This window comes from Bos javanicus, chromosome 25 (assembly GCF_032452875.1).
Source record: "Bos javanicus breed banteng chromosome 25, ARS-OSU_banteng_1.0, whole genome shotgun sequence".
Lineage (NCBI taxonomy): Eukaryota > Metazoa > Chordata > Mammalia > Artiodactyla > Bovidae > Bos > Bos javanicus.
This window is the reverse complement of record NC_083892.1, coordinates 26107906-26124766: the sequence shown is the minus strand read 5'-3', so window position 1 is coordinate 26124766 and position 16861 is coordinate 26107906.

Below are 16861 nucleotides of genomic sequence, written 5' to 3'. Positions count from 1 at the left end.
CAGGTTGCCTGGATTAGAATCCCATTTAGGCCACTTGGGTTATCCTGGGCACATTACCCCACTGGCCTTTCTACTTATGGAGTTTCTCTTCCACTGAAGATGCACAAACAGAAATCACTGTAATCCAGAATGGGTGGATGTAATATGTAGGGTAAACTCAGGGGTGGGCAAGATCACTCTAGGGATCTCCCGCAACTGTTAGAAATCAGGTTGCACAGCAGGAGTGAGGGACAGGCTAGCAAGGAGCAAAGCTTCGTTTGTATTTCCAGCCACTCCCCAGTGCTCACGTTACTGCCTGAGCTCCACCTCCTGTCACACCAGGGGTAACATTAGACTCTCATGGGAGCGTGAACCCTGCTATGACCTACGCATGCGAGGGATCTAGGTTGCACATTCCTTATGAGAATTATCATGAAACCATTCCCTACCCTCGGTCCGTGGAAGAATTGTCTTCCATGGAACTGGTCCCTGGTCCCAAAGAGGTTGGGGACTGCTGCTCTATAGAAGTGAGGAGGGGATAATTGAGCAGGTAGCATTGCATTGCTGAAAAGGAGCAGAGTTTCAGAAGGTCAGGATAAAGCAAAGGCTTCAAGAAGAAGGAGCAGGGTAACCACGGCACGGAGGCAGGAGCACGAATTGTCCAGTATGTCTGCACTATGAAGGGTTAAGGGGAGTTTAGGCTGGAGAGGTAGGTTGGGACCACGTTGAGGAAGGCCTCTGATTCCGACAAGGAGTTTGGATGTTACTCAGTAAGCAGCAAAAAGCCTTTCAGGGACTTTTGCCAGATCATTTTGCAACTACAGGAGAATATAGTGACTCAGAGAAAACACCATGGAGTTCAGCGTGGAGCCAGGTTTCCTGAGTAGGAGTGAGTTTCCCGGCATGGGAAAGGCTGGTGTATCCGGAGGGGTGCCTGCCACCTCAGCGGTATCTGAGTCTCATTTCGAGCCGTGTGACTGAGATTGCCCTCTAGTGGCTGAGGTTGGTACTTTCCTGGAGATTGGATTGGGATTTCTCAGTCTATTCCATAGACTGGTACTCAATAGAGACTAAACAACTCTTCTGTGCTAGACACTTCTTTTATAGTTGGAGACGTCAGTATTGTACTTTTTTCCATTTTGGGGGCTGTGCTCGGCAGCTTGCAGGATGTTAGTTCCCTGACTAGGGATCAAACCTGGGCTCCTGCAGTGAAAGCACTGAGTCCTAACCATTAAGTTCCCTGTGCCAGGCACTTGTTTTTTTAATTAATTTTTTGGGGTTGCGCTGGATCTCTGCTGCTACACAAGGGCTTTTCTCTACTTGTGGTGCAGGGGCTTCTCATTGCGGTGGCTTGTCCTGTTGCAGAGCATAGGCTCTAGAGCACAAGAGCCCAGTACTTGTGGCACACAAGTTTAGTTGCTCCACAGCATGTAGGATCTTCTGGGATCAGGGATCGAACTCCTGTCCCCTGCATTGCAAGGGGATTCTTAACCATTGGACCACCAAGGAAGCCTGTGCCAGGCACTATTATGTACCTTATCTCTGACTGTCCTTCTAGAAGTAGATACTATAAACATTTAACAGAAAAAAAAAGCAGCAGCTCACTGAACTGTGGAGTTGGAAGGAACTTTAGAATCATTTCCTCCAGCTCACCGCGTTGTTAAAGTTTTTCTAATGGCTGCTCTAGCTCTGGATCTAGCCAGACTAAGTCTTATTTTATTTTTTGGTAGCGTGGCACGTGGGATCTTAGTCCTCCAACCAGGGGTAAAACCTGTGCCACCTGCATTGGAAGCATGGAGTGTTAACCACTGGGCCGCCAGGAAAGTCCCTAGACTAAATCTTAAACCAGCTCTCATCTCTTTGTGATGTGAAGGTCACAGGAGAGGCCAGTTGGTAATTTGCCCAGAGTAACAACACAAATGAACAGTCTCGTTTCAACTAACTCAGCTCTGCAGCACAGACTGAGAAGGGAGGAAGTGTTCAGAAATAGGCATCACAACACAGTGAATAATTTATTAAGATTTAAGTACTGATCTCTTTTTTAAATCCAAAAAACCTCATACTAATTTTTTTGTGGCACTTCTTCATGTATTAGAAACTGCGTGTGTTCGTGAAATCACTTCAGTTGTGTCCAACTCTTTGAGACCCTGTGGATGGTAATCTAGCCAAAAAAAAAAAAAAGAAAAAAGAGGACTCCTTTCCATTTCCAGGATTAGTTCAAACACCACCCTTTTATGAAGTGTTTCCTGGTATGCTCCTGCTATACATGCTACGTCTGCAGCTCTTATGTCTTAGAGCAAATGTGTATGATATTTATTTATGGGCTCATCTTGCTCTTCCTACTAGATGGTAAAATTTCTTGAAAGCTGTGAACGTTAGTGTCTTTACTTTTCAACCCTCTCCAGTACCAAGAGGTGTTTTGCATTCAATAAATATTTGTTAAAAGAGAGAATTAAGTATTTCTGGAATGGCCTCCACACCCTTCGTCAGCTGGGATGCGCTTTTCTGTATGAGCTCAGGGTTGACTGTGTTCCTGTTAAAAACACAGCACCCAAAATAGAATACCATTTTCTATATGTAGCCTGACCAGTGGGAGTAGAAAGGAGTATTGCTTCCTTTGTATTGGTCCAATATTTTATTCTCTTCCACACAGAGCCCCTCCCTGAACCTCTAAAATATACAGTGTTCATATGCCTCCCTCGTGGTGTCCTTTTTCTTTCGTGAGACTTATCACAGTTTGTCAGAGATTCATTTGTGAAGTGATAGAACACTGTAATTAGAAGTGTGGGGGCTGCAAGTTCCCTTCTCTTTCTGCCTCTGTGAATTCACTTTCTAGAACTGCGGAGAGATGAGGTGTACTCCTATTAACTGCAGAAGCTCCGGTTATATTATTTCAACATGTGCTGAGTACCTTAGGGCCAGGCTGCTTGTTGTTGTTCAGTTGCTAAGTCGTGTCCAACTCTTTGCATGCCAGGCTTCTCTGTCCTCCACTGTCTCCCAGAGTTTGCTCAGATGCATTTCCATTGAGTTGGTGATGCTGTCTAACCATCTCATCCTCTGTCGCCCCTTCTCCTCCTCAATCTTGCCCAGCATTAGGGTCTTTTCCAGTGAGTCAGGTCTTTGCATCAGGTGGCCAAAGTATTGGAGTTTCAGCTTCAGCATCAGTCCTTCCAGTGAATATTCAGGACTGATTTCCTTTAAGATTGACTGGTTTGATCGCCTTGCTGCTCAAGGGACTCTCAAGAGTATTCTCCAGCACCACAGTTCAAAAGCATCAGTTTTTCGGTTCTCAGCCTTCTTTATAGTCCAACTCTCACATACATACGTGACTACTGGAAAAACTATCAGTTTCGTTCAGTTCAGTCGCTAGGTCATGTCTGACTCTTTACAACCCCATGGACTGCAGCACACCAGGCTTCCCTGTCCTTCACCATCTCCCGGAGTTCACTCAAACTCATGTCTATTGAATTAGTGATGCCATCCAACCATCTCATCCTCTTTCATCCCCTGCTCCTCCCGCCTTCAATCTTTCCCAATATCAGGGTCTTTTCCAATGAGTCAGTTCTTCACATCAGGTGGCCAGAGTATTGGAGTTTCAGCTTCAGCATCAGTCCTTCCAGTGAATATTCAGGACTGATTTCCTTTAGGGTGGACTGGTTGGATCTCCTGGCAGTCCAAGGGACTCTCAAAAGTCTTCTCCAACACTACAGTTCAAAAGCATCAATTCTTTGACACTCAGCTTTCTTTATAGTCCAACTCTCAGATCCATACATGACTGCTGGAAAAACCATAGCTTTGACTAGACGGACCTTTGTCAGCAAAGTGATGTCTTTGCTTTTTAATACACTGTCTAGGTAGGCAAGGGCTAAATTGAAGGGGGAAACTGAGTGCCTCCCAAGTGCTAGATTTTGGAGGCCGAGTGATCTTTTCTGATTTTTACACAAGCCTTGTGAAACCAGTGTCACCAATATTATCTTTTCACATCTGGGAAGCTGGGGTGGAAAGCGTGGGTGAAACCCTTGAGATCACACATGTGATAAGTGTCAGGCCTAGGACACCTCTGTCTATCTAATTCTTCACTGGAGGCTGAAAACCGGTGGTCCAAGGTCATATTCAGCCTGCAGTTGTATGTTACCAGACCTGTGTCATTTTGCTTTCCTTTAATTAAAAAATAAAAGCAGAACAAAAATTCAGGTTCTGGAATCAAACTACTGGAGAGTGAATCCTGTTGTCACTTATCAGTTGCTTAACTTCTTCCTCAGTTTTCTCATCTGCAAAAGAGGGTATACTGCTTACTCTGTAGGCATGTTGAGCTTTAAATGTTTTTATGTGTGAACTTGGGTGGGTGGCATAACTTTTCTAAACTTTAGTTTCATCAAATGCAAATTTGGGATCGTAAATGGATTCTGTTTACTTCACAAAGTGAGATTTAGTAAAGTCTGGGAGACTTTTTAATCTGCAGGTTTTAAACTGAAAAAAGTATATAGATGTTGCATCCGTGCTAAATTGCTTCAGTTGTGCCTGAATCTTTGTGACCCTAGGGACCATAGCCCACCAGGCTCCTCTGTCCATGGGCTTCTCTAGGCAGTAAAACTGGAGTGGGTTGCCGTTCGCTCCTCTAATACAGATGTTAGATGTCTTTTATTATAAGAGGTAACTCCCTAATCTGACATCAAATGTTTGTTGTTTTAAAATTAATATTACAATTAGTATATATTAATACATTATAATTATAAAATTAATTATAATTCCATTCAATAAAATCCACCCGTTTTAAGTATACAGAGACTTCCCTGGTGGTCTAGTGGCTAAGATTCCGAGTTCCCAACACAGGGGGCCCGGGTTCAATCCCTGTTCGGGGAACTAGATCCCACAGGCTACAACTAAGACCTGGGGCAACCAAATAAATAAACTAAATATTTTAAAAACTTAAACTATATGGCCTTGATGGAGTCTAGTAATTGCATACAATTATGTAACAGTCACCTCAGTCAGGATGTATAACAATTTCTTCAACCTAAAAAGCCCCCTTCTAGTGATCCTCTTCTCCAGGCACTGTTCTATCTACTTTATGTCACTGTAGTTTGGCTTTTTCTAGGATTTCATATAAATGGAATCACAAAGTAGTGTTTATGTTTGACTTCTTATGCCTAGTATATTTTTAGATTAAATTACATTCTTATGCATATTAACACTCAACTTTTTAATTGCGATATAACACATACCATAAAATTCATCATTTTAAAGTGTACGGTGCAGTGATTTTCAGTATATTTGCAGGGTTGTGTCACTGCCCTTCCCCCCATCCCTATCCCCTGGCAACAGCTGATCTCGTCTGTTTCTATGGATTTGCCTCTTCTGAACATTTCATATGCACAGAACCATGTACTACGTGGCCGTTATCCAGCTGGCTTCTTTTCCTTAGCATGTTCTCAAGAGTCACCCAGGCTTTAGCCTATGTCAGACTTCATTCTTATTTTATGACCTAATGATATTTCATTGCATGGGGATGCCCCATTTATATAACTGTAACTGATGGTTATATAACTGGTTATATATTCATCGGTTGGTGGACATTTGAGTTGTTCCCTCTTTAATTTAGAAAATATTTATTTATGTATTTATGGCCGTGCTGGGTCTTTGTTGCTTTGTGTGGGCTTTCTCTAGTCGTGGCGAACAGGGGCTGCTCTTTGTTGCAGCGCGTGGGCTTCTCATTGCAGTGGCTTCTCTTGTTGTGGAGCGCAGGCCCAGTAGTTGTGACACGTGGGCTTAGTTGCGTCATGGCATGTGGAATCCTCCTGGACCAGGAATTGAACTTGTGTCCCCAGCATGGCAGATGGACTCCTATCCACTGAGCCACCAGGGAAGTCCTGTTGCCACTTTAGATTATTATACATAATGCTGCTGTGAACTTTTGTGTGCAAGTTTTTATGTGAATGTCTGTCTTCTAGTCTCTTGGGTATATGTAGAATTGCTGCATCATGGGGTACGTGTGTGCATGCATGCTAAGTCACTCAGTTGTATCAAACTCTTTGCAACCCCATGGACTGTAGCCCACCAGGCTCCTCTGTCCATGTGATTCTCCAAGCAAGAATACTGGAGTGGGTTGCCATGTCCTCCTCCAGGGGATCTTCCCGACCCAGGGATTGAACCTGCGTCTCCTGAACAGGCAGGAGTTCTTTACCACCAGCACCACCTGGGAAGCCTGCATCGTATGGTGACTCTGTTTAGCTTTTTGAGGAACTGTCAAACTCTCCTTCCATGCTAGCTGCACCACTGAACATTACCACCAGCTGTGCGTGAGGGTTTTCATTTCTTTGCATCCTTGTCAACATTTGTTATTGTCTTTTTTTATTGTTATTATACTTTTATACTCATCCTAGTAGGTGTAACGGAGAAGGCAATGGCACCCCACTCCAGTACTCTTGCCTGAAAATCCCATGGACAGAGGAGCCTGGTAGGCTGCAGTCCATGGGGTCGCTAAGAGTCGGACACGACTGAGCGACTTCACTTTCACTCTTCACTTTCATGCATTGGAGAAGGAAATGGCAACCCACTCCAGTGTTCTTGCCTGGAGAATCCCAGGGACGGGGGAGCCTGGTGGGCTGTCGTCTACGGGGTCGCACAGAGTCGGACACGACTGAAGTGACTTAGCAGCAGCAGTAGCAGTAGGTATAAAATGATATCTCGTAGTTTTTATTTGCATTTTTCTGATGGCTTTGGGCTTACTGTCCATTTGTATATCTTTTTCTGGAGAAATGTCTATTCAAGTCCTTTGTCCATTTTAAACTGGGATGTCTCTCTTCCTGTTGTTGAGTTGTAAAAGTTCTTTATGTCTTCTGAATATTAGACCCTTATCAGAGAAATGACTCATTAATATTTTCTGCCATTCAGTAAATTCTTTTCATTTTCTATAAGCACAAAGTGTTTTAATTTTTATGAACGCCAATTTATGTAGTTTTTCTCTTGTTGCTTGTACTTAGGTTTCTTATCTAAGAAACTGTTGTATTTTCTAAGGTCATAAAGATTTATGCCCATGTTTTCCTCTAAGGGTTTTATCATTTTAGTTCTTACAATTAGATCTAGCTGTTGATCATATCGTAACCCTCTTACATGTGATAAACCTTTTTTTTTCTTCCTTGCTGTTTCCAAGATTTTCTCTTTATCTTTCAGCACTTTAACTGTGATATGTCTGGGTGTTGATCTCTTTGTGTTTATCCTATTTGGGATTTGTTGAGTTTCGTGGAGATATAGATTTACATTTTCCAGCAAATTGGGTAAGTCTAAGTTTTCTTCAGATGTTTTTTCCTTTCTCCTCTCTTTCTCCTCCCCTCTGGTACCCCTATTACATGTTTGTTGGTATGTTTAAAAGTGTCCCTATTTCTCTGAGGCTGTGTTCACTTTTCTTAATTTCATTGTCTCTCTGTTCTTTCGATTCCATAAGCTCTATACATTTATCTTCAAGTTTGCTGCATTTGAGCCCTTATAATGAATTTTTCCTTTTGGTTAATGTACATTTCAACTCCAGAATTTCAACTGGTTATTTAAAAAATTTTCCATCCCTTTTTCGATAGTCTCTATTTAATGATACATCATCATACTTTCTTGGTTTAAGCATACTTCATTTACTTCTTTGAACATATTTATAATACCTACCTTGAAGCCTGTTAAATCTGACATTTAGTTTGTCTCATGGGCAGGTTCTGTTGCCTGCTCTTTTTTTTTTCTTTTTTTCCTGTGTGTAGATCACACTTTTTCTTTACATGTCTCACAATTTTTGTTGAAAACTGGACATTTTAGGTATTATAGCAATTCTGAATACTGATTCCTTCTCCCCCTGCCTCCCAGGGGTTGTTTTTGTTGTTGTTTGCTGTTTGTTTTGTGACTTGACTTGGCTATTTTAGTTAGTTTTCCCTCAGCGTGAAAGCTTTGGTCCTGTGCCTTGGAGGGCACAACCTTGGACTCTGCCTTTCTGTTTCAGCTCTTGTCACCTTGGGATGACGAGGGTCATAGCAAGTTCTCTTTGTCACTTTCTTTATTTCTCTGGTAAGCTGTCTGATTCATTTGATAATACACACTGCCAGTTAGCCTCCACGGATTACTGGCTGATTGCTCTGTTGTTTTTGACAATGCCCAGGGCGTATATTGGGGTTCCCTTGTGGCTCAGCTGGTAAAGAATCTGCTTGTGATGTGAGAGACGTGGGTTTGGTCCCTGGGTTGGGAAGGTCCTTGGGAGAAGGGAAAGGCTACCCACTCCAGTATTCTGGCCTGGAGAATTCTGTGGACTGTATAGTCCATGTGGTCGCAAAGAGTCCGACATGACTGAGCAACTTTCACTTCACTTCAGGGCATATATTGCTCAGCAGTCTGATTCTGTTAAATTTGGGCAGGGATAGGTTTTAAGATTGGCCTTTGTGGTCTGTTCTTACCCCAGGAGGGCTCTTTTTAGTTGTCTCTTCCCCTGGTTCTCTCTTGTGAATTAAGTGGCCTTGTGGTCCTTAAGAAGCTTTTTTTTTTTTTTTGATAGTGTGCTTACGCTTGAGCTTTCCTGTACTAAGTTTGAAATAAAGTCAGTTCCTTTTGGGGAGAATCTCAAGTCTCTTTTTTTCTATGGGCTGTCTCTCCCTGGGCAGAGTCTCTCAGCTACTACTTTGGGTACTAGCTGCTGTAGCTTCTGGTCTTCTTGGCATGTTTCTCCCACCACTGGATCTCTGTTCTACAGGCAAGTTGGGATAAGGGCAATTGGGGCCCTGGCATCCTTGGACCATCACACCAGGGACGGAGCCTTCATCCTATGAGTAGGGCTTGCATGGGGGAAGGGAATGCCCTACTTCTCTGCCACACTCACCAGAAATTTAGCCTCTTCAGCTTGGAGCTGGAGGGGTTAAAAAAATGCTGGTGGCCTGTGCCTCATGGTGAGATACTGTAAGGTTTGATAGGGAGCTGAGGGGAAAGGGAGCCTTGTCTTTTTGCCACACCAACCTGGGTCAGAATTTCCTTTAAGGTGAGCTGGGGGAAGGTGGGAGGGAGGGAATTCAGTTCAGTTCAATTCAGTTGCTCAGTCACGTTTGACTCTTTGTGACCCCATGGACTGCAGCATGCCAGGCTTCTGTGTCCATCACCAACTCCTGGAGTTTACTCAGACTCATGTCCATTGAGTCAGTGATGCCATCCAACTATCTCATCCTCTGTCATCCCCTGCTCCTCCCACCTTCAGTCTTTCCCAGCATCAGGATCTTTCCCAGTGAGTCAGCATCAGGTGGCCAAAGTATTGGAGTTTCAGCTTCAGCATCAGTCCTTCCAATGAATATTCAGGACTGATTTCCTTTAGGGTGGACTGGCTGGATCTCCTTGCTGTCCAAGGGACTTTCAAGAGTCTTCTCCAACACCACAGTTCAGAAGCATTGATTCTTTGCCGCTCAGCTTTCTTCACAGTCCAACTCTCACATCCATACATGACTACTGGAAAAACCATAGCTTTGACTAGACGGGCCTTCGTTGGCAAAGTAACGTCTCTGCTTTTTAATACGCTGTCTAGGTTGGTCATAACTTTTCTTTCAAGGAACAAGCATCTTTTAATATAGTGGCTGCAGTCACCATCTGCAGTGATTTTGGAGGCCCCCCCCCAAAATAGTCTGTCACTGTTTCCATTGTTTCCCTATCTATTTGCCATGAAGTGATGGGACCAGATGCCATGAGCTTAGTTTTCCGAATGTTTGGTTTTAAGCCAACTTTTTCACTCTCCTCTTTCACTTTCATCAAGAGGCTCTTTAGTTCTTCACTTTCTGCCATAAGTGTGGTGTCATCCGCACATCTGAGGTTATTGATATGTCTCCTGGCAATCCTGATTCCAGTTGATTCCAGCTTGTGCTTCATCCAGGCCAGCGTTTCTCATGGTGTACTCTGCATATAAGTTAAATGAACAGGGTGACAATATGCAGCCTCGACATACTCCTTTCCTGATTTGGAACCTGTCTGTTGTTTCATGTCCAGTTCTAACTGTTTCTTCTTGACCTGCATACAGATTTCTCAGGAGACAGATCAGGTGGTCTGGTATTCCCATCTCTTTAAGAATTTTACATAGTTTGTAGTGATCCACACAGTCAAAGGCTTTGGCATAGTCAATAAAGCAGAAGTAGATGTTTTTCTGGAACTCTTCCGCTTTTCTGATGATCCAGTGGATGTTGGCATTTTGATCTGTGGTTCTTCTGGAAGTTCATGGTTCACATATTGTTGAAGCCTGGCTTGGATAATTTCGAGCATTACTTTGCTAGCATGTGAGATGAGTGCAATTTTGTGGTAGTTTCAGGGAATTAGTTAGGCCCAAATGCTGCAGACTCTTCCTAGTTTTACCAACTTTTAGTAGATTTTCTTGAATAAATGTTTCTTCATTGGCTATGTGCCATTAGGACAATTTCCAGAAACTACATTTTAAAAAAAAATAATTTTCATCAATTTTACTTGTTATTCTGGGGAATGGGCATATAAGACCTCCTCACACCGTCATCTCAGAGGGTTTGGTCTCCCCTAGCATTTCCTCTAAAGCTTTTTGGTTAGTCTGTTGTTTGCCCTAACAGCTACCTACTACCTTAGGTGGCTGCAAAGTTAAAACACTTGCCTTTAAGTGTTTTTGACAAATGTCCCCTGAGAAGAGGATTTTTCACACTGAGCAAGCTCCAAGTGAAGTCAAATACAGATAGCCTTGTAAGTTGGGTCTCCCAAGGAACCACAAGACAATGCCAATGATGACAATTCTTTGGAAATAAGACTTGGAAAGAACTTTGATAAATAATAATGGAAAAGAATATTAAAAATAATATATATATAATGGAGTCACTCTGCTGTATAGCAGTAAACACTATTGTAATTCAACTGTTACTTCAATTAAAATAAATTAAAAACTTGTCAGGACCTTCAGCTCCTTTCTATTCCCTCCAGTTTCTGCCAGGTTGCACTGGAAATGTGAGTTACTTTACAAGATAGCAACAGAGCTGGAGACAGGACTCAAGCGAATTAAAATGTCACAGAGCTCACTGTTTCCACCAAGACTCTGCCATTTTTTCTTGAATCAGCATTCTTCAAGTTGCTGTTAACCTTCGGCTCATTTACAGAGTTTTTAAAAAGTTGATTCTGACAATTTTTGCTGGGTTCTTTATTGATTTTATGTAGGAGTGAGTTTTCATAGGTCCTTTTTCTGACATCACCAAAATAAACATTTAATTAAATTAACGTTCAAACTACTACAGACCCACCGAATTCCTGAACTTGTGCCCAGGTCCCTTTCTATGATCTGCAGCGGTGTCCTGAAACACTGTGCTTCTTCCTTGAAATCAAGGTAGAGGGCAATTCAGTTGCTAAAGGGTCCCCCTGTCTCACAGTGTGGTAACCCTATCATAACCCTATGAAAAAGGGAAATGAGCTTTGTTTAACATGAGAAGTTCTCACTGTCCCCACTACTTGGTGCTCACAAATTGTCTGAAGGATATAGAATCTAGAACCTGGTCCAGGAGATTAGTACCAAAGTCACTGATTAATAATTTTAAAAATCACTTTTTAAAACTTCCTGAAAGTGTTTGCCTATCTCCAGTACTTATTTCTTAAAATTTCTCAAGGTTTGTCTCCAATGGTTCCAAAACCATATCTCCAGTATCTTTAGGCACCCTGAGGAAGCCTGCATGCAGATCTGGGTTCTTGAACACTTTAATCGAGTTAGTGTTCTCTTATCATTATTCTTTACTTTGGGAGCTTTAGTTTCCTCTGAACCACAACCTTAAACCATTTAAAAATCTTAAGCATCATTTTCTTTATAGAAGGCATACCGAATGAAAGTTGAGAGGTTCTGCTTTCTCTTGGTCATCTGTTAATATTACACCATCTACCCTAGGCAATGGGCCTATCTCTTCCTTCTTCTTCTTCCAGATAAAGCTTTCAAAGCCCTTTCTGTTGTCTGTAGCATGCTTCACAATCTCACCCATTCTGACAATATTCTTAAAGGTTTATACCAGTCTTGCGTATTTATCCCTGAGTAGGTAGCTCTTCTATCTTCTCTGGTAGAATTTCCTTTACAACTTAGTTCCTTTCAGTGTTCTCCCATTGCATCATCATCAGAATCCAAACGGGATGAAGGAATGACTTTTTTTTGTTTTTGGTTGGATATTCTTGATAGTTAAAATTATACATATCAGTTTTGTGTTGGAATATAAAGAGAAAATTATTTAGTACATGCAATGAAATACGTATTCATTAATTTAGCACTTAATGATTAATTTATGCATCGTAATGGTTGTAGGCATTGTCTTCTTCATGTTGAGTATATTAATACATAATTATATGTTGCTACGGTCACTAGCTTTTATTTCACTTATCAATTACTCTGTGACAAACCAGTCCAATATTTAGTAGTATAAAACATTTTTTAAAAAAATTCTCATTGATTCTGTGGGTCAGTAATTTGGAAAAGGCATATACTATACTCCATTTCATGATGGCTGAGTCTCAGCTTGAATGACCTGAACAGCTGGGGACGACTCTAATAACTGGGGTTGGAACAGCTGGGACTGGGGGATCCACTTCTATGATGACTTCTTTTCTTTGTTTCTTTAAAAAAAATTTTTTTTGCCTCAGTTCAAGACATGTGGGATCTTGATTCCCTGACCAGAAGTGGAACCCACGCTCCTCGAACTGGAAGCTCAGCCTTAATGACTGGACTGCCAGGGAAGTCCCCAAGATGGCTTCTTTACTCACATGACTGTGGCCTGGGCTGGGCTGGCTGAAGGACAGGCTCTACCACAGTGCCTATGGGTGTCCTTACCAGCATGATTGAAGCAGAGTAACTAGACTTCTTATCTGGAAGCTCCAAACTCCAGAAACAAGTATTCCACTGAGCAAGGTGCAAACTGCATGACGTTTAATGGCCCATCTTTGGAAGTCACCTAGCATCACTTCCACCACACTCTGTTGAAGCAGTCACAGCCAGCTCTGACTCAGGGAAGGAAACGAGACCTCCACCTTTTTTTTTGTTTTTGCCTCATTGCATGACTTGTGGGGTCTCAGTTCCCTGACCAGGGATTGAACGCAGGCCATGGCAGTGAAAGCCTGGAATCCTAACCACCAGGCTACAGGGAACTTCCCTTGACCCCACCTCTTGATGGGAGGAAAGTCAGAGAGTTTATGGCTCAGAAGAACTGTTCCACCACCCACAGAATTGTAAGCTCAAGAGAATAGATATTGTTTTAAGTCATTAAAAAAACACTTGGGGGCCATATTTTAAAACTGCCTCAGCTTTGCAGATAATTATTTATAAAGGTGAAATGTATGTCCCTGGATGGAAGGTTACTCAGTCAGTGACCAGAAATATTTTCCAACCAATTTCTTCTTTTGATTACTTAAAACATCTTTTGGTAAAAAAAAAAAAATATATATATATATATACACACACACACACACACACACACATATATATATGTATATATACATGCATTTTATAAAAATGCAGACATACAGAAAGTGGGAGAATTCTCTTCCATCTCAATTAGGTTTGTTTGTGTGTTTTCCAAAGGTACCTATGCACATGTTTAGGAATTCTGTGAGGCTTATTATGAAAAATGGGTTCCCTTGTCAATCATATTATGTTCCCCAGAGGTACTAGATTCAACCCTGTTAGCTGGTTCTTTCCTCTCTGTATCTAAATAGAATAAATCTAAGTAGCCCCTATTATTGATTCTTGAATTTTCGCTTTTAGGCATTTTCTATGATTATTTTGGAAGTTGGGGTTTTAATTCTTTCATCTTTCATGTACTTGCCACCTTCATTCCCGCCATGTTACTATATCGCACACCATTTGGTTACCTCCGTATTCAGAGTTCACGTCACTGTAACTGTGTGTAGCCACAGGTGAACCATGTAGTTACTATGACTGCTTTTCCCGTACTTCTTGCTCCTCCCTCTCCCCCGCAACTGAGTTAATAATTGTGTCCTCTTTTTGTGGTTTTGTTTGTGTTATATGTGTGCTCAGTCACCTCAGTCGTGTCCGACTCTGCGCAACCCATGGACTGTAGCCCGCCAGGCTCCTTTGTCCATGGGGGTTCTCCAGGCAAGAATACTAGAGTGGATTGCTATGTCCTCCTCCAGAGGATCTTCCCTGCCCAGGGATCAAACCCGTGTCTCTTATGTCTCCTGATTTAACTCTACCTTGAGGTGTAAATATCTCATTACATTCAAACACATTAGCTTTTCTATTTTTTTTTTCTTTCCTGTTAGAAATATTTATTTATGCATTTGGCCATGCTGGGTCTTAGTTGCAGCATGCAGGATCTTTAGTTGCAGCACTTAAACTCTAGTTGCAGCATGTGGAATCCAGTTCCCTACACAGGGATCAAACCCTGGGGCCCCTGAATTGGGAGCACAGAGTCCTAGCCACTGGACCACCAGGGAAGTCTCTGGTTTTGTTTTCTAAAAGATACCTCTCTGTAGCCTTCTGACCGGTTTCAATCTGGAGTGGTTGGTTCTTCATGTCTCTCTCGTTTTGAATTCCTAGTGTCCTGGATTCCATATCTCCCTCTTTCTTGCTTTATCTATTATTTTGGTGGGTATGTTCTCTAGTACCTTGATACAGAAGGATACAGTTTTGAGACTTTGTATGTCTAAAAATGTCTCTATTCTACTTTCATACTTAATAGCATGGGTAGAGAATTTAAGATTGGAAATGATTTGTCCTTGGTATTTTGAACACAGAACTCTGGCTTCTGGCTTCTGTTGTCAGCATTGAGAAATCCATTTCCATTCTGGTTCATGATTGTTAGGAAACCTATGAAGATTTTCCCTGGCTCCAGTGTTCTAATATTCTTGGTCTGGATCTGTTTCCATTAACTGTGTTGGGCCCCATTAATTCATTCCCTAAGTATTTTGTCTTTTTATTGTAGAAATGTACATTTAAAAAAAATATATCACCTGAGTCAAGAAATAAAATATTGACAGTATTCCCAGAAGTCCAATCCCAGGCTGGTCCCTTCTCCGGAATTATAATGACCACTGTGAGTGCTATGAAACCATCTTCTTGCTTGCCTTTATAGTTTTTCCTCCAATGTATAAATCTCTAAGGAATAACGATGCCATACAAAACCCTAGAACAATGCCATACAAATAACGATGCCATACAAAACCACTAGAACTGATAAATGAATTCAGCAAGGTAGCAGGATACAAGATTAACGTACAGAAATCTGTTGCATTCCTTTACACTAACAATGAAATATCACGGGAATTCCCTTATCATCCAGTGGTTAGAGCTCTGTGCTTCCATTGCGGGGTACCCAGTTTTGATCCTTGGTAAGGAAATTAAGACCCCACAAGCTGTGCAGTACAACCAATAAATAAATAAATTTTAAATTAAAAAAATGAAATATCAGAAAGGGAAAGTAAAAAACAGTCCCTTTTAAAAGGCATCCAAGGGCTTCCCTAGTGTCCAGTGGTTAAGAATCCACCTTGCAATGCAGGGGACACCAATTCAATCCCTGGTCTGGGAAGATCCCATGTGCCATGGGGCAGCTAAGCCCATGCACCATGACTGCTGAAGCCTGACCATCTAGAGCCTGTGCTCCACAACAAGAGAAGCCAGCAAAACAAGAAGCCCGTGAACCGCAACTAGAAGCCTATTATACAGAGTGAAGTAGGCCAGAAGGAAAAACACCAATACAGTATACTAACGCATATATATGGAATTTAGAAAGATGGTAACAATAACCCTGTGTACGAGACAGCAAAAGAGACACTGATGTATAGAACAGTCTTATGGACTCCGTGGGAGAGGGAGAGGGTGGGAAGATTTGGGAGAATGGCATTGAAACATGTAAAATATCATGTATGAAACGAGATGCCAGTCCAGGTTCGATGCACGATACTGGATGCTTGGGGCTGGTGCACTGGGACGACCCAGAGGGATGGTGTGGGGAGGGAGGAGGGATGAGGGTTCAGGATGGGGAGCACGTGTATACCTGTGGCGGATTCATTTTGATATTTGGCAAAACTAATACAATTATGTAAAGTTTAAAAATAAATAAAAAAAAAAAACAAGAAGCCCGTGAACCGCAACTAGAGAGTAATCCCCACTCTGCAACTAGAGAAAGCCTGCTTGCAGCAGTGAAGACTTAGCAGAGCCAAAAATAAATATTTAAAAAAAATGCATCCAAAAAATATAAAATAGGAATAAACCTGACCGAGAAGGTGAAAGGCTGAGAACTATAAAACACTGTGGGGCTTCCCTGGCGGCTCAGTGGTAAAGAATCCGCCTGCCAGTGCAGGGGACACGGGTTCGATGCCTAATCCAGAAAGATCCCACATGATGTGGGACAGCTAAGCCCGGGTGCCATAACTACTGAGCTGGCACTCTAGAAGCCAGGAGGTGCAACTACTGAAGCCCGTGGACGTAGAGCCTGCGCTCCACAGCAAGAGAAACCACTGCAATGAGAAGCCCGCACAGCGAACTAGAGTAGCCCCCACTCTGCAACAGGAGAAAGCCTGCAAGCAGCAGTGAAGACCCAGCGCAGCCATAAATTATTTAATTAATTAATTTTAAAAAACATGGATAAAGGAAACTGAAGATGAGTCAAAGAAATGGAAAGACATGCCATGCTTTTGGATTAGAAGAATTAACATTATTAAAATGGCCATACTACCCAAAGCAGTCTGCAGATGTAAGGCAGCCCGTATCAAATTACCCATGACATTTTTCACAGAACTAGAACAAATAATCCTAACATTTATATGGAACCGTAAAAGATTCAGAATTGCCAAGGCAATCCTGAGGAAAAGAACAAACCTGCAGGCATAACCCTCCCAGACTTCAGACAATACTATAAACCTACAGTAGTCAAAACAGCATTTG